An 18,635-nucleotide genomic window follows, 5' to 3' on the forward strand; every position below is an offset into this window, starting at 1 on the left:
TAGTTCTGAGATACCTAAATGTGTTTGGCTGCATCCCTCCACCCCACCCCCCACCCCTTCAGTGAAAGGAGAGAAAGCAGATGCCTAAATAAATCCCAGGCTAGGTAAGAGAAAGCCATTCCCTCTACAGGAACACTCTGAGAGAAGCTGAGGGTAGCAGGATCGTCCAAGCCCCCTCTTTGTTTACATTAAACATCGTGTTCCTAATGCTTGAATCTCTGGAAACAATACTGCATGCTAGAGCCCTCTGATTGGGTTAGACTTCAGCTCCCCTAATCCCAAATCCTCATCACCCTGGATGGCTCAGGAGTAGGGGAGTTGATATCCAAGGCATTTTAGGGCAACGGTTGCACTGGTTGATTGGTCAAGATAAGGGGGACTGCACCTTCTTATTTGCTGGTTCCATGTCATTGTCCATACTGCCCTGGGGAACTGGAAGAGGAGAGCTCCGATTTCATAAGACGGCTGTACTTAAGGATGGACAGAGAAGGCCAGTCCATTCTGTACTAGCATGCGTGGGCTGGCCTTTGGTCACCAGCCTAACCACTACAGGGAGTAGAGACAGGATCCCTCATCATTGTCAAGCTTCAAAAACCAACACAGACAACACTGTGATTCTTCTAAGAAGATTTTTTTTTTAATTGCTCCTCACCTGTAGACAGAATCTTGCCACACTAAAGCAGACTACTTGCCCCCATCAAACCTACGCTCCAGGAATTATTAGGGAGGAGCCGTCTTCATCCTCTTCGCTGTCTCTTGCTTCTCTGGAATGCACTTCCTCCTCCTGGGAATCCAGGCAACATTCCATCACAGCCATCTTCTGGAGAAGGGCATCGTCCTTCTTAATAGGACCTTCGTCTCTTTTTAACCACAGAAATCTGTGCTCTTTGTAGAACAATGGACCAGGATCTCTTTTGGGAATAAAGAAGGGCGAGGCACCAGGCAGCATTGCACTCATGCGATTGCCTTGCCCTGTTGCACACCGCAGCATTCTCCTTGGGATGCCAAGGTGGGATTTCTTTAACTTTTTGAACATCTCCCCATTCAGTGGGTCTTCTTCCTTGCCCAGCTGTAGGTCGTTCCCTGTTGCAACTACCTAGAGCAACACCCTGAACAAATGGGCCCATTCTCCACTCTCTCAGGATCACCAAAGTGGACAGGGAGTTGCTGTCACGTGCCAGGGCTCATTCCCTTCCCCTTACACCCGCCAGTCTATCACCACAGCTGAACTGAGCCAGGGGCTGATCTGTTGGACATCCTGGGCAGGGTTTTCTCAGATTCATCACCTTTAAGCTGTGTGGATTTCAGCTCCCAGAATTCCCCAGCTGTGCAGCAGAGCTGAGGTTGGGAAACACTAGTCTACGGCAAGAGGACTCGAAATATGTAGCCTTGCCACTTTGTGCTTAGTAAAGATGGAACGGAGTCAAAATAGGTCACATGGAGAACATATGCAAACGTTCAAGAGCCCAGTGAGAGGCCTGGAGGGCAGGAATCTACACGGGTCCTTTAAAAAATGTTTTCGATGATTATGGTCCTGCCAATAGGAAACGTGGTGGAATGTCGGTGCAAGGAAGACCAAACTAAAATGCCTGGGTGCCACATGTGCCACAGACCAAACCATTGCAGCTTTGCTGGCTGGGGAATTCTGGGATTTGAAGTCCGCCAGGCTTAAATTTGCCAAGGTTGGAGACCCCTGCTCTAAAAAGATGAGGTCCAAACCCCAAATTATCAGTTAAAGCATTTGCAGTTTTTCAGTAGTACTTTCAATTTGGAGTTTTTCTTCTGCCTGTTGAATCCCTAGCGGATAAGCTAATAATACATTTATTTAGTAAATGTATCCATAAAATAAACTTGACTTCCATCTTTCTCTGCTTATCTAAATAAGTGTTTTTCAAACTTGGCCACTTTTAAGATGCGTAAAATTCTAATACATTTTTTTCTTTGTTGGATTTTATTTATTTTTATAAATGCACTCCTTACTTTTTTTTTCTTTGATAATGCATGTATTGTTATCTTTGTATTTTTCCCCTTTTTTATTGTTTCGAAAACAATCAAAAGAATAAATTTTTTAAAAGCTGGCTGGGGAATTCTGGGAAATGAAGCTTACGCAGCTTAAAGTGGCCAGTTTGAAGAAAACTGATCTTGACCTTTCTCCTTGAGTTCAGCCTTGCGATACTGGCCCCCAATTAGCTCTCTGCCCTTTTTCTTTTCTTAGTGAACCCCCCCCCCCCACAAAAAAAAAAAAAAGCTGCGGGCATCCTTAAAGTTGTGTCTCAACCTGCTTCCTGTTTCAGTCCACCGCTAAGTGCTATGTTTCCCAAATGCCGTGTTTCTCATATTTTTCTGGTGGGTTTTTATCAAATTCCATTCATCCATTACCCTGATCAATCTCTCCCCAACCCCCTTTCACTCTGACACTTATTCTCACACAGAATTCCTAGGGAAGCCAATGTGTTTTGTGCCAACTTATTCCGTTGGGGTTGAATCTTTCTGCTACCTCAACTCCTTGGCATTCTCACAAAGTCTTTTATCTTTTTGCTTTGGCCAAAAATGTCACTGCTACGTTTGAGATGTGCATTAGAACATAGAATAGCAAGGTGGAAAGGTACCTTGGAGATCATTTAGTCCAACCCCGTGCTCAGGCAGGAGATTCTATCCCATCCCAGACAAATGGCTGTCCAGTCTCTTCTTGAAAGCCTCCAGGGATGGAGCACCCACAAATTCCAGAGGCAAGCCATCCCACTGATTCATTGTCCTTGATGTCAGGAACTTTCTCCTTAGTTCCAGGTTGGGTATGTCTTTTTATCAGAAACTGATTCAAAGCAGCATAGGTAGGGTCTCGGTCTTGGACTTCCTCCGTATTTCTTCTTTTTCAAAAATATTTCCACATCCTGCACAGCCTCCTGAATTTGGACTCCTTCCCCGTCCTCCGCTTGTTGGCCCCTCCCTCTTGCTTGCAACTGTCCCTTAGTAGCACCCAGCTATCAATCTCCCATTTTTATCTTTTCTTGAACTTCAGGTCATTTTGCAATGGCAGGAAGAAAGGGAGAGGATGCAATGTTGGCAGCCTTTCAGAGAAGGACGGGGCAGCCACAGTAAGATCGCAGAGCAGGCATGTGAAGATTCCACTCCTTCCACGAGATCAGACGGCAGGGCATCGTTTTGAAAAGCTGTTCAGGATTGTTGGAGAAGGGGGTTCATTTCTCTCAGGGCTCAATGTTGTTTTCCAGCAGATTTTCCAAGAAACAAGAACCTATTTTCCTCTCCACCCGTCTGTGCCAAAAAAACAACCCTGCAAATGAACCACGGCCCCTCCTTTTTGTATTGCCTGTTGCTGCATGACAAGGGGGTTGTCTTCTAAATTGTGAATTGGAACAACGAACCATTTCTAGCAATCTTAGATTTAATACCCAAATATCCTATTGCAGGTGCATCCTGCAATACATCCAAGGGTTTTGACCGATGCTCGTGTGTCTAAATTAGGGCATCCTTTTCTGTCTGTCACTTTGCACATGGGAATCTGGTTAGCAGTGAGATAATGGCCAGTTAGACACACATGCACAAATGCACACACATACACACACCCTTCACAACAGTTGCTTGATGCTCAAGAATCAGGGCAAAACACAACATAGCCAGAAGAAATGGGGTTTTTTCCCCCATTCATGTCAGCAGCATTAACAGCAGTAGTCGAATCTACTGTTTATGGCAGAAGCCTCCAAACTTGGCAACGTTAAGGCTTGTGGACTTCAACTCCCAGAATTCAGCCTGAAGAATTCTGGGAGTTGAAGTCTCACAAGTCTTAAAGTTGCCAAGTTTGAGGACCTGGTTTATTTGAAAAGAGCTGCAGTTGTGTTCTCATGGCTGCCATTTTGACATTTTGACATGCCCTGGGCAGACTTCCAGCTTAAGACAATGTTCTGCTGCCAGTGGCCTCTACTCCATTGTTACACTCTGAGGATTTGGAAAGTTGTCATTCGTCACATCTGGGTTGGGATGAAAAAGGCTGCCTTAAAACTCTCCCCACCCTGATCTTGGCTTAAGTGGAAAGAGGAGAGGCCTGTTTTTTGCTACAAACAGAAATTCCCAAGCCAGGGGAAGCCCCGAGTGCTCCCAAAAAGTTGAAATATATTTTTGGGGGGGAGAATGATCTACCAATTCACATTTCTTGTCCCAGATTTCTCTCTGCTAAGAGAACTGGTCGTTCCCAAAATAAAACTGGAATGAATTTGCATCGTAATCCATGCTTTTTCAAAAACGGCTTTCCCTTTCCATGTATTTCCTTTTTTTAAAAAATGGCCGTTCTACAGGTAGTCCTCAAGTTACCACAACAATTGGGACTGGAATTTTGGACGCTAAGCAATGCAGTCATTAAGCGAGCCATAACATCCCTCCATCCTGATTTTATGACCATTTTTACCACAACCATTTGTCCGGAATGGTGTAGGGCTTCCTGTTTGAGCAGGAGATTGGACCTCTCGGGTCCCAACTCTATTATTCTGTTATTCTGAACAGCATGGTCATTAAATGAATCACATCACCTTGATCAGCTTCCTGGCTGGGGAAGGGGATGTGATTCATTTAATGACCACACCGTTCAGAAGTGCGATCCTGTGACTGCAAGATTCTGCAACCTTTCTAAATGCGAGCCAATCGCCAAGCACCCGAAGCGCCATCTCCTGACTGTGGCGGTGTTGCAACAGTCATAACTTAGAGGACTTTTTTCAAGGTAGCCATAACTTGGAATGGTTGTTAAACAGTTGAGGACTAGCTGTACTTTTCCCACCAGGCCCATTTCATTCCCCCCCCTTCTTGCTGCAGCAGTAAATCTAGAGGCATCTTTTAAAACTAGGCCTGAACCCAGACAGGTGGAAAGTGGGGATCCAGTCTTAACGCTGAGTCCTACACAGAGAAATGGCCTTCCCAGAGTGGAAGTTCCCTTCCAGGGTTGGCCAAGGGCTGTGGGAACTCCTAGCCCTGTGGCCCTCGAGGATGCTAGGATGCAGAAGGCATCCTTTGCAACCCCAGCCCTTTGTCACATCCTATCAGGTAGCACCTGAGACGGACAGCATCTCCAATTCCAGGGCACGCTATCTCTTTCAAAAAATAAAAATAAACGCACAAAGGAGGCAGGGATCCCCAAACTTGGCAACTTTTAAGACTTGTGGACGTCAACAGTTGACATCCACAAGTCTTAAAAGTTGCTAAGTTTGGAGACCTCTGGGTTAAAGTGAATGTGGGGGTGGTGGTGGGGTGAATCTTGAGCTGAAGTAAGGTTGTGTAAGTTCTGTTTCTCAGGTAAACAAAAGGACCCGATGGACATTGGAAACGTGGCCACTGAAGTGCGGGGGTGGGGGGAGACCAAGGGGGAAATGGGGCTGCACTGCGAGGGGACGATGCTTGAGAGATTGGCATGGAAAGAAAATAAGAGCCTGCGAACACTGGATGGATCGGGTGGGTGGGTGGGTGGAGTTACAAAGGACCTTGTTGAGCTGTAGAGCAGGGGTCTTCAAACTTGGCGACTTTAAGACTTGGGGACTTCGACTCTCAGAATTCTGGGAGTGGAAGTCCCAAAGTGGCACAGAACATAGAATAATAAGAGAATTGGAAGGGACCTTGGAGGCCTTCTAGTCCACCCCCCTCCTCAAGCGGGAGACGCCATACCATTTCAGATAAGTGGCTGTGTAGTGTCTTCTTAAAAGCCTCAAAGTGGTGGGAGCACGCACAACTTCTGGTGGCAAGCTGTTCCAATGGTTAATTGTTCTCACTGTGAGGAAGTTTCTCCTGAGTTCTAGGTTGCTTCTCTCCTTGGTTAGTTTCCAATCCTCATTACTTGTCTTGCTTTGCAGGAGCCCCTCAAATATCGAGTCAATGCTATCATGTCCTTCTTTTCCTTGGACTAGACCAGAGGTCTCCCACCTTGGCCGCTTTAAGACCCAGGGAGTTGAAGTCCACACGTCTTAAAAGTGGCCAAATTTGGAGACCCCTGGACTAGACCTACATACAAGTCTTAAAGTGGCCACGTTTGGGGACCTCCGACGTAGAGAGAGGAGAAAGGGTTGTTCAAAAGCACAAAAGGGGGGGCTGTATATTTTGAAACTGTGAGGGGGCCCAAGAAGCCCCCGTTCAGCTGCTTTTTCCGTTCTGCGTCCCTTTTTGGGGAGGAGGGGAAACCCCAGCCCTCCTCCTGCGATTCAGGGTGGGCCCCGCGGCCCCCATTGCTTTGAATGTACTGTTCCTTCGCTTCCCTTTCGTAGAATCAGAGGCCCCTCCCTCCTGAGTTGCAGCTTAGGCAGGATCTGCAGGGTGGGGGCAAGGAAGTCAAGAGGACGGGCAGGCACCGGGGGGGGGGGGCCTCTGGGCGCCTCCGCCTGGGTTTGGGGTGCATGATCCCTTTGATCCCAGCTGCCACCTGGACTTCCTTGGCCGCATCCTTGGGGACAACCCCCAGTTGCCACTGTTTTACGGTGCTAACTAAAACTTTGATCACCTCCCCACCCACCCCCAAGCATTGAGGCGATGCTACTCGGCCCTTGGAATGAATGTAACATATCAATTTCCGTTTAATGGTGTACACTGCAATTTTAACATATTTGTGAATGATTTGCCTTTTATTTTTCCTTTTTTTTTCTTTTAGAACAAGCTTTATATATATTCTGTAGAGTCAATTGAAGTATAATTCTTAAGGATCACTCTAAGACGCCTACAAAATCTTGTATATTTTTAAGTGTGCCAATTTGTAAAATATTTTGTAAGTGTATATTTTTCTTAGGAAAGTGCTGTGAAGTGTTGTATGTGTGCGTTTCCCCTTTTTGGCACTCCACCGAGGTGCTAATAAAAGGATGTATACTTCAAAGGTTTCTGGTTTTAAAAACCAAAATACAAAGAAAAAAAATTAAACTTTTGTTGGGAATTTTGTAATAAAAAGAAATGTTGTGAAAGAGTGTAGTGATATTGTGTAAAGGAAACTGGAAAAAAAATTTGTGAGCGCTTTGCTGTTTTATAGATCCTCCTGTAAATTATTCTTGTAATATTTTTGGTTTTGTTGTTCTTGTTGCAAAGGTTTTAAATATTTGTGACTGACTCTGTACGGTGAAAACGTCATATTGTTAACTTGCTGAGTTTTGTTATATTGTTTATGGAATAAATAAAAATAAAAAAATCTCATTTTAAGATGAAGTATGCGAAGAAATTAAGGTCCCTTTTTTTCAATATCAGTCTGGAGGCAGAATATGGAGGCCACAATTTCTAAACTTCGCAGGTGATTTTGTCTGAAGTTGAGTTTCAAGTGCTCTAAATCAGGGGTCTCCAACCTTGGCCACTTTAAGCCTGCGGGACTTCAACTCCCAGCTTTGCTGGCTGGGGACTTCTGGGAGTTGAAGTCCCCCAGGCTTAAAGTGGCCAAGGTTGGAGACCCCTGCTCTAAATCAGTATTCCTCAACTTTGGCTACTTGAAGATATGCAGACCAGAATCCCACAGCCAAGGTCGAGAAATACTGCTCTACGTCACAAACGTAAATGCTTTAGCTGGGTGAAGAAACAAAATTGTTAATGACCTGCTCTTGTTTGGTACTTATACTCGTCAGATAACTCAGTGCTATGTCCTGGTAGAAAGAGTTTTGTTTTTTTCCTGGCAACAATTCTTCCAGTAATTTCTCCATGCTGTTTCCTCTTTTGCGCTGCAATATTCAACAGTCTGATCTGGAGATCGCTCTCAGGGGTGGGAATCCCTCTCCTCCAAGCAGTTTCCCAAGCACCCAGTTAAATGGCTGGATGATTTATTTTTGTCAGAAAAAAAATATCTTTATCCCTAACTGGTTTGGCTGTCTTGCAGTGCGGGTCTTCTCCAAATGTGGAAAGGTCTGTTGAGATCAATGCACTCCCAGGTATGTTGGAAAGGGAATGAGGCCAGGTGAGGCACACCTTGATTGCACACGTTGCCATAAAGTGATATGTTTAGCTTTGGCTTTCCATGCTGAATGAGCCTAGTGATCAATCATTAGTAGATAGCATGGATGGAGAAACCCAGCTGATTCAGTGAACCATGGTTAAACCACTTTTGCCTGTTAAAGAAATGAGTTTATTGGAATTCAGAGATTTCTACCTACCGCTTCTCCTTTGCAAACTTGAGGTACATCTTTACCATTGGATCTGAAGACCAGCATGTCAGCTGGCCAACTCCAAACCAATAAACCAACTCCAAATCAATAAACTCCCGAGACGAGCATTTTCTCAAAATTCCATTTTATTAGAGCTGTCGTATTGGCCCATCTGGGAAAACCCGAATCTGAGAGTTCCAGGTTTTCCCTTCCCAAAAGAAATTCAACGATCCCTCCCCTGCACCCATCAGTCCATCACATGGCCCAATCAAATCGTCGTCCCAACAGGAGACATTCCTCGTCCTCCAGGTGCAGGGAAACATGTCCTTGACTCTCTGAGAAAAGAATGTTGTTGGGTCTAGTCTTCTACCTCACAATGAAATCCCCCCTCCCAAATTCCCAGGCAGCCTGGAAGCTTCCAAGTACAAAATGGCCTCCAAGGCTGACGCAGCACCCTACTGGGAAAACCAGGAGGAAAAAAGGAAATCCTGCTCCCTGCCCCCATGTGATGGGCACCTGCCCATTTTGCACCTTTGTCTTTCCAACCATCTTTTACAGCAGACTGTTTTCAAGACATTACAATGTCCAGCATGCCTGTCCCCATGGCAGGTGGCTGGAATGACCTATTTCACACCATTGCACTAGGACTTCTCAACTAAGGGCCTACACCCCCCAAAGTGGCAGATAAAGACAAAGGTGGCCTTTATTTTCAGAGCATGTATGTACATGCCATTCAGACCAGAGATAGACAGAATAATTGGCTGACTCTCCGGTCCTGTATTGAATAGCTTCCCATTTGGTCAGAATTGGGCTATTTTGCAAGAAAAGAATCCACAATTGTGTGGCCAGGAAAAAAAGGGGGAAGGCCTTCAAGGCGAAGCTGCCCCCAGTCTCTTTCTCACATTTTTTAAACTTTCCCAGGGCTGAGTGGTCTTCTTATCTATCCTCCATCCTCCTTGCCACAGCCAGAATGTTCATCTGGTTGCTGACTGAGGCCAGGAAAAGGAGCTGCCAACAGGTATATTGAGGGTGTCCTTTGGGAGGGGAAAACATAGAAAGTGTATTCTTAGGATCTTATTAGGGGGCATAATCACATCAGAAGGCAACGTACTACAACTGTTGCCTACGTTTATTGGATAAAAACTTTAATGAGAGCTCTCTTGGTGCTCTCTGAGCTTGGTTGTCCTAAAGGTGCTATTTCAAAAGGCGACTTGACTTCCTTTGTTTTTCCTTGAAGATATTTCATTTCTCATCCAAGAAGCTTTTTCAGTTCTGAATGAAAGAAGCTTGAAGTCAGAAGAAGCTTCTTGGATGAGAAGTGAAACTTGTTCAAGGAAAAACAAGGGAAGTCCAGTTGCCTTTTGAAAAAGCATCTTTGGAACAACCAGGCCCGGGATGAGAGGGGCATCTCCACAGACACACTGAGCTTGGTTGTTTTCCTGCAGACGTTTCATTACCCGACTAAGTAACATCATCAGTGCTAGTCTTGAATACAACTGACTTTCTAAAACCATTTCTCAGTTCCAAATAACAAGGGTCCACATTGTTCTTTTCCCAACCAAGGTAATTAGAGAGATTGTCTAAATGAACAATCAGATAGTTAGGCTGCCCGATTCTGGAAGGATTTCTTAGAGTGGAAAAGATGGTGAGAGAAGTAGAAGACAAAAAACATCAAATAATAATTACCTATAGAACGGAGAAATGCTTATTATACATTGTTCCCCTAAATATCTTTCTCACGCTTTTCAAATTTTACACAGTCTAATTTAGTCTAGTTTAATCTAATGAAAAGAAAGAGTAGAGGTGACATGATATTTGAGGGACTGCCAGAAAGAAAAGGGGATCAACCTATTTTCCAAAGCACCAGAAGGCTAGACAAGAAGCAACGGATGGAAACTAACCAAGGAGAGAAAGCAACCTGGAACTAAGGAGAATTTTTCTGATTAACCAGTGGAACAACGGAACAACGCCCAGAAGTTGTGGGTGCTCCAACATTTTTAAGAAGAGACTGGACACAAATGAAACAAACAAAATGTTAAAAAGCTATATTTATGCAGTTACTTACCAAGCACATCTAAATTATATTAAAGTAACAAAAATACCTTTACAATCCCCAAGGCATGTCACAACTTTTGAGCACCCCTAATGTTTGGAAATTGAAAGTTGAAAAATTTGACATGCCCTACGTGGGCTTGTCCAAAACAGTAATTGGTACAGGATCTCTAGACTAGAAGACCTTCAAGACACCTTCCAACTCTGATGATGGTGAAGATGATCTCCCATTTTATTCCCTTCTGACCACCTGGATGCCCGGGACATTCTTGATCATCCAAGTTCATGTCCTCATTTTTAGCCCTTCTATCCATCAGTTTTCCTTTGATCTTCTCCTGGTCTTTGGCACGTCGTTGTCTGTTGCATTTCTGTGCACCTGCTTGTTTAGGGGGGACCGAGCGCACTTCATTCGGCCGACCCTTCATCACAGACTTCATTAAGCTCATTATCCATCAGGGTGAGTAGAAAAGGTCACCTTCTGGGCAGGTCTGCAAAGAGGGAACATTCCTTGCAAAGCCGGGTCTCAGCTGGCCTTGGTTGTCGTGGGTCCAAACTCCCCTTCCCAAGAAAGGCCCACCTGCATTTTCTGTCTCTACAGGTGTGGAGGTGGGGAAAGTGTGCTGTGATGCAGCTAAACAGGAAGCAGGACTTCAATCAGGAAGCCACAGCTGCCAACTTGGCACACAATCCTCATGGCCGTCTCTAGTGGCCACATCTGAATTCTGTGTGTGTGTCCCCCCAGTTTTAATTTCTAGGCAGATGTGGGCATGGTGCCAACAAAGCCCTGGCGGCAGAGACTCCTGTCTTTATCTCCTAAGAAGGCCTATTATGTATATACTGCTAAAACTCTTTTTTCTGTTTCTCTCTCTGTGCTCTCAACTTAGCCAATAGTGAATGCTACTGCAACACTTTGGAATCAAGGTCCTAAAACCTGCAGTTTTAAAAAAATGCATTAAAAAGAAATCTGGGCCCCCGTGGCTCCTGTGCAATTGAAACTTCTATTGTATTCATATCAGCTTTATTCACAATGCTATGGCCTCTGCAGTATCTCCGTGGTCACGTGATCGTGATTTCCTATGCCCTCTGCCAACTTCCCATAAGCAAGGTCAATTGGAAAGCCTGCAGGAAGTCAGAAACTGTTACCGCTTCCGTTGGCTCCCCCCCCCCCCCACAGTCTTTCTGTTTAGGTAAGTAAATATTGATTTATTAATGAAGTTTATTTGAAATTTGTTTGCCACTGCAATAAGAGGTACTCCTAACCTTACAATTATTCATTTAGTAACTGTCTGAATTTACGAAGGCATTAAAAGTGACTTATGATCGTTTTCACAGTTAGACCTTTGCAGCATCCTCATGATCATGTGCTCAAAATTCAGATGATTAGCAATTGGTTCATATTTATGACAGTTGCAGTGTCCTGGGGTCATGTGAGGAGAGCTGTGGTAGTTCAATGGTTCAAATGCAGTACTACGGGCTACGTTTGCTGATTGACAGCTGCCAGCAGTTTGGCAATTCGATTCTCACCAGCTCCAGGTTGACTCATCCTTCCATCCTTCCGAGGTCGGTCAAATGAGGACCCAGATCATTGGGGGCAAGAGGCTGACTCTGTAAACCACTTAGAGACAGAGGGCCGTAAAGCACTGTAAAACAGTCTAAGGGCTATTGCTATTTTGCGAACTTCTGACAAGCAAAGTCAATGCAGAGGCCACTTAACAACCATGTTAGCTGCCGTGATTCACTTAATATCTATGTCAAGAAAAGTCATAAGCCTCTGATATCTTCATATGTTTCAGCTTCCAGTCCCCTAATTATCTTTGTGCTTTTCTCTGCACTTTCCAAAGTCTCAACATCTTTTTTATAATGTGATGACCAAAACTGGGAGCGATATTCCAAGTGTGGCCTTACTAAGGATCACACCTGGACCAGAGGTGGTATTCAGCAGGTTCTGACCAGTTCCGGAGAGCCGGCAGCGGAAATTTTGAGTAGTTTGGAGAACCGGCCAATCCCGCCTCTGACTTGAGATTTTGCAGTCTCTTTTCCCTGCCACGCCCAGCAAGCCACGCCCACAGAACCGGTAGTAAAAACATTTGAATCCCACCACTGACCTGGACCCCAATGGGGGAGGCTTCTTGTATTCCAGCCTTCATCTCGGTGCCAATTGTGCCGTTCACTCACATCGTTCTAAGGAATGGTGAAGGAAACACCTCTCTGTTGGGTGCTCTGGGGAGGAACGTAAAGAGCAAGAAAAGGGGATTATTCCGGACTTTGCACACACAAAATGCAATTGCCATTAAGCAATGGGGATAGCACAGAAGGGCTGATATACATGTCCACAGCACCCTCTGCTGGACGGCAATGGTACCAGTCATCTTGTCTCCAGAGGCAGGCCTGGATTCCCACATTGAGCTAAAACAACGTATCAGGCTTGGTTTGAGCTTGCGGTGTGAATCCAGCCATTGAAGTTTGTGATCTGTGGTTTACAGCTTGGAGGCTTGTAAAAACCCACTCACTGTCTTATGGAATGAATTACCTTTATAGTCCAATATGACACACAAACCTATTCATTGAAAAGAATCCTAAATGGTTGCTCTTCCTCGTCAAGAAAATGATAAGTTGATATTAATAAATAAAACGGATTGTTGAAGGAATAAGGCTATCATCCACTAAAGGTCCTAGCTGAGGTTAACAACCAAGACAAGTTGTTGGAAACTAATCAGGGAGAGAAGCAACCTGGGATTAAAGGCGAACTTCCTAACAATGAGAACAATTAACCAGTGGATGGCTTGCCACCAGAAATTGTAGGTGCTCCATCAATGGAGGTTTGCAGGAAGAGACTGGACAGCCACTTGTCTGAAAAGGTCTAGGGCAGAAGTCTCCAAACTTGGCAACTAAGACTTGTGGACTTCAACTCCCAGAATTCCTCAGCCAGCTTTGCTCTGGGAATTGAAGTCCACAAGTCTCAAAGTTGGGGTCCCCGGTACAGGGTCTCCTGCTTAAGAAGGGGGCTGAACTAGAAGGCCTGTAAGGTCCCTTCCAGCTCTATTCTGATTGTTTGATGGATTTTGGGGTCCAGGACTAAAACTATCTGTAATGCTAGCAGGAGCCCTTTAGCTGCTGCTTTGAATTCTAGTCTGTGGTTGTAATAAAGTTCTATCCCAACCATCACTGATTAAATATACTTTCGTTGAGGTGGCTGAAAATGAGATTAACACTAGATGCTGGCAAAACAACCTGGAGTAATTCTAAGCTAGGTTCACTTCCAGTTCCAAAATTCCCTAGCCGGCCTGGAAATAGCAACAGCCAGGCCCGTGGTGCCTCTGCTAGCGAAAGCGCCTCCCCTTCCTCCAGCCCCCCGTGCCCTGTTTTCAGCCTGGAAGGCCGTCCCATCTGCTGGTCGGTCCTGTCTCCCCCATCTGGCTGGCCCGAGGAGGGCAGCTGCAATGCCAATCCGGCCCTCAAAGAAATCCAGTTTGACACCCCTGCCCTAGCCAGTCAAATGCAGGTTTTCTCCAGTCTTTGGTGTACGAGATGCTCATTAAAGCGATTCTCAGAGCACAAGGGGAAGAGCCAGGGAAGAATCCATAGGGATGGCCGTTGAGAGGATTGTTTTCTTAACCTTGCCTAGCCAGAGATGCCTCTTTTCTGGAGCCTTTGCTCAACAAAAGATGATCTACCTTCCAGGTGGAAAGATACCATCACAGCATCTTTATAATAAATAAACTAACAGAATAACAGAGTTGAAAAGGACCATCTAGTCCAACCCACACCCACCCACCCAAGCAGGAGACCCTACACCATTTCTGACCGATGGCAGTCCAGTCTCTTCTTGGAAGCCTCCAGGGATGAAGCTCCCACAACTTCCGAAGGCAACTTCTGTTCCATGGGTTGATTGTTCTTACTGTCAGAAAATTCCTAGGTTGAATCTCTCCTTGATCAGTTTCCATTGTTCCTTGTCTGGCCTTTGGGTGCTTTGGAGAATAGCTTGACCTCTTCCTCCTCTCTGGGGCAGCCCCTCAACTATTGGAAGACTGCTATCCTGTCTCACCTGGTCTTTCTCTTCACTATACTAGCCAAGCCCAGTTCCTGCAACCGTTCATCGTATATTTTAGTCTCCAGTCCCCTCATCATCCTGGTTGCTTTTCCCTGCACTTTTTCTAGTCTCTCAATACCATTTTTATAGTGTGGTGGCCAAAACAGGATGTAGTACTCTAGGTGTGGTGTTACTAGGGCTTTATAGAGTGGTGTTACTACCTCCCTTGATCTTGATTGTATCAGATTGTAACAGAGGTTAATGCAATTTAGGATTGCATCCATCCCTGATGTGGGGTCATGTTTCACCATTGCTGGCAAAATCTAAACATGTAGTCCTTGACTTAGAATCACACCAGCATTTCTCTTACTGAGCAAGGCAGCTGCTAAGTGAGTCCTGCAGGATTTTAAACCTCTTTTTTGGGGGGGAGGGGGAACACTGTGGTTAGGCAAACGATGGCAGTTCAGTGACTCATGAGGTCATTAAGTGAATCCAGCTTCCCCTACTTTGTTTGTTGGAAATGGAAAGGTCACAATGGTGATCATGGACCCTGCCACAACTGTCATAAATAACATGCTGATTGCCAAGCACTTGGATTTTGACTGTGGGAATGCTAAAATGGTTGTTAAGTGTGACAACCAGCTGCAAGTCATTTTTTTTTGGTGCTATTGTAAACCAGGGCTCCCCAAACTTGGCCACTTTAAGACTTGTGGACTTCAACTCCCAGAATTCTCCAGCCAGCTGGCTGGAGAATTCTGGGAGTTGAAGTCCACAAGTCTCAAAGTGGCCAAGTTTGGAGACCTCTGTTGTAAACTAAACAAATTGTGGTAAGCTGAGCAATCCCTGTAAAATGGGAATGGGTCCCAAAGCATCAGAGCCACCTTAACATGAAGTTAAGAATGTGTCATCAGTGACACCGATGGAGGGAGAGAAGCCACCTAGAACTCAGGAGATGTTTCCTAACAGTGAGAACAATTAACCAGCGGAAGGACTCGTTGGCCAAAACGCCAAGAACCCCCGAACTATAGAACTAAGAAAGCTTTATAGGTCTTCACAAAAGCAAAAGCAAAAGGCAGGACATATAAGAAATGTCATCTAATAAACATTTTAGTGATGACCTAACAATTATTCTATTGGTCTCTCACTGTCTCTATTCCTAAACCTTGGCTAATGAATGCTTCAGATGTTATCTAGTACACATTCTTTTTTGCTCCAGTCCATCCCTATTCCTACCTTCTAAGCTGAGCTCTGCAAGATGTCTAACTCTTCGTCATTTTTATCAGCTTTCTAACCACCCAGAATTGTTACACAAGCTTTACACGTGCATATCCCCTGTGTATAAGCATTCTTTGTTCTTGCCAGATACTCCACTATTACCGGCTTCCTGGTTTTCTTTCAAGCGTATGCCGTAATCTGGCTTTCTTTGAACAGACAGCCCATCAGCTGGCTTCCAGAAGTTGCGGGTGCTCCAACACTGGAGGCTTTCAAGACGAGACTGGACCACCACTTGCCTGGGATGGTATATGCCCTCCTGCTTGAGCAGGGGGTTGGACTAGAAGACCCCCAAGGTCCCTTCCAGCTCTATTATTCCATTATCTTTGAAAATACAAGGGGACTGAAGAGAGCAGGGCAGCCTAAGGAAGCTGTCACTCCAACGAGGCAGCTGTCTGAGCAATTTCACACGTGGGTGTATCTGCTTAAGTAGATTTACTTCACTCCTTGCTGAGATGGAGCCGTGCTGGATTTGCTACAATCCTTCTCCACGTTTTCTAAAAATCGCATTTTGGTCTTGGCGTGGCATTCTCATCAGCTCCTGTGTAATTGTGGAGCAGAGAAGGCCTTCCAAGGCTGGGTTTCAGGGCAGGATAGTGGTTCTGTTGGATTTGGGAGGCTAAAGATCTGAGCAAGAACCTTTGTTTGCAGCCCATGAGAGGAAGCAGGTGAAATCATGCTAGAAATGGCTGCTGGGATACCAGAGTACCCCTGGGGCAAGCCGAGATTCATCTACAATGCAATGCAATGAGTCCCATACAAGCCCCAAGTATGATAGGGAAAGAATTGATTAGGAAGATAAATATTAAATAGTGCATGGTTAAGATGTTGGACTAAGAATGGAAGACCCAACCTACAACACTTTTTGGTCATCACTAACTCAGCCTCACCTACCTCACCAGGTACCCATGATGGAGAAAAAAACATTAAAGAGAACAGTTATATGCTACTTGGAGTTTTGGAGAGGATCCAAAACAGTAACAAGTACCAGAAGATAAAAGATACTGAACAGTATTGTAAAAGAAATATATTATCCTAACTACTCTAAAACCGATCACACAATAGTCAGACTTGGAACAACTAAGAGAAGGTTTTAACCAATATCTGGTCTATTTCAGCCTTCATGCTAGGGAGAATTTGTTGAGCTGTGATGTGTGTGTGTGTGTAGATAAAGATGAAATAATTCCCAGTGAGATCCAGTGATACCTTGATACTCAACTGCTTTGAAATTCATCAAATTTGGTACTCAATGCATTTTGACGTGAGAATTTTGTCCAGATGCTCGACATTTGTTTGGAACTCAATGCACAAACTAGAACTTTTCAGTGTCGGCTGCTTTGTGACTCACTACATTATTCCTTGTGGGAAAAATGTGTTTGGTACTCATTGTTATGGTACTCAACGCACCTCCCGGAATTAATTAATGAGGAATATTGAGGTACCACTGTACATCAGCTGTATTTGTCCTCTATAAGAACCACATTTTCCTGATCAACAGACTGAGTTGGCTGAGCCCTTCTATCATCCATGAAAGCTCAAGAACCAAGTGAGCAACTCGTGGTTGCAGGCTTGGGCGGGGGGGCTCCTGCAACTTTCTTGCCCCCAAGTTCTAACCTACTGCTAAACCCAAAAGGGGGGGGTCACAATTGCTGTGTTTACAAATTGTGCAATCCTCAATCAAATAAAGTCACAGCCTGGTTGGAACATTGCACAAACCCACAGCATGGGGGGGGGGGGTAGGTGCTGCCCCAAACTTACTTGGCTCTACCCATTTTCAAAACCTCATCCCATTCCTTGTGGCTCCATTCACAAGTGCTTAACCACCTGACAAATTAGCTCAAGAGGATTCAGGAGCCATTTTGGGAGGGTGTGTGGTGCCAATATTTAAACATTTTATTTACATTTATTCTTATCTCACCTTTATTATATTTATGAATGAAAGGCTTTGAACATACCTGCTACAGGTAGTGCTTGAATTACGACCACAACAGAGCCCAAAATTTATGTTGCCAAGCAACATATTTAAGTGAGTTTTGACCCACTTTGCGACCTATCTTGACACAGTTAAATGAATCACTGCAGTTAAGTTAGTAACACCGTTGTTAAGTGAATCTGGTTTCTCCATTGAGTTTGTTAGTCACAAGGTCACAAAATCACCTGATCCTGTAATTGTCTGTGACTGCAATTGTTACAAATGAATTAGCTGCCAAGCAGCCCAACTTTGATCACGTGACCATGGGGCTGCAGCTGCAACGGCCGTGTGAAACAAGTGGTAACTCACTTTTCTCAGGGCTGTCGTAACTTCAAACGGTCACTAAATGAACTGTTGTAAGTCAAGGACTACCTGTACTAATTCCTCCCCCTATTTTATCCACAACGACCCAGTTGAGGTAGAGTGGGCTGTGAGAGAACGGCTGGCCAAGCTAACCCAGCACGCTTTCATGACTAACCAGTCTCTTGGTTTCTAGCCTGAGGTCTCACCTGGCTCTCGGATCAGAACTGTCTGATCAAGTCTGCCCTGGCAGCACGGAATCACTTTCAAAACTCACTCCAGAACTGCAAACTTTGAAAATCCGGTGAATGAAACGGGAAACTGAGTTTAAAAAGTACGTAGAAAAATTACTTTCGTTCCTAACTCAAACAACCAATGAAACTTATTTTAATTTATGGGAGGATAACATACTATCATTTCATCTATTTTAGGAAGTTGCAACATTTCCAAATCTCTAAAGCATAAATCTCTATGTTGGCTGGAGAATTCTGGGAGCTGAAGTCCACAAGTCTTAAAGTTGCCAAGTTTGGAGACCTCTGCTCTAAAATAACAAGGATGTAGACACTCGTTGAATTGTGAATTTATCAAACGGACCAGCTGCCAAAACCCTCTATAACCCAGGAACCAAAGCCTAACATTTTAAATTGCCAGATCTTTCCATGACCTGGTTTAACAAGTATGTGACTTATAGCCCTGAGTCTCCAGGTCACAGTTTTGAAACCTGAGAATTTGGGTTGCATTTGTTAATTGACTATTTAGTTTGACAAATCAATTGATGATATTTTTTTAGATTTGAGTAAACAAGACCTCCAAAATCAATCAACATTTCTTTAAAATGGTGATTATTTTTAATATAGTAATTACAAAAACTGCAGATGGCAGGGTTTTTTTTAAGAGGCATTCACTCTCA

Source organism: Notechis scutatus, chromosome 10 (genome assembly GCF_049901735.1).
Source record: "Notechis scutatus isolate UNSWTSFEM ecotype Mainland chromosome 10, rNotScu1.2, whole genome shotgun sequence".
Taxonomy (NCBI): Eukaryota; Metazoa; Chordata; class Lepidosauria; order Squamata; family Elapidae; genus Notechis; species Notechis scutatus.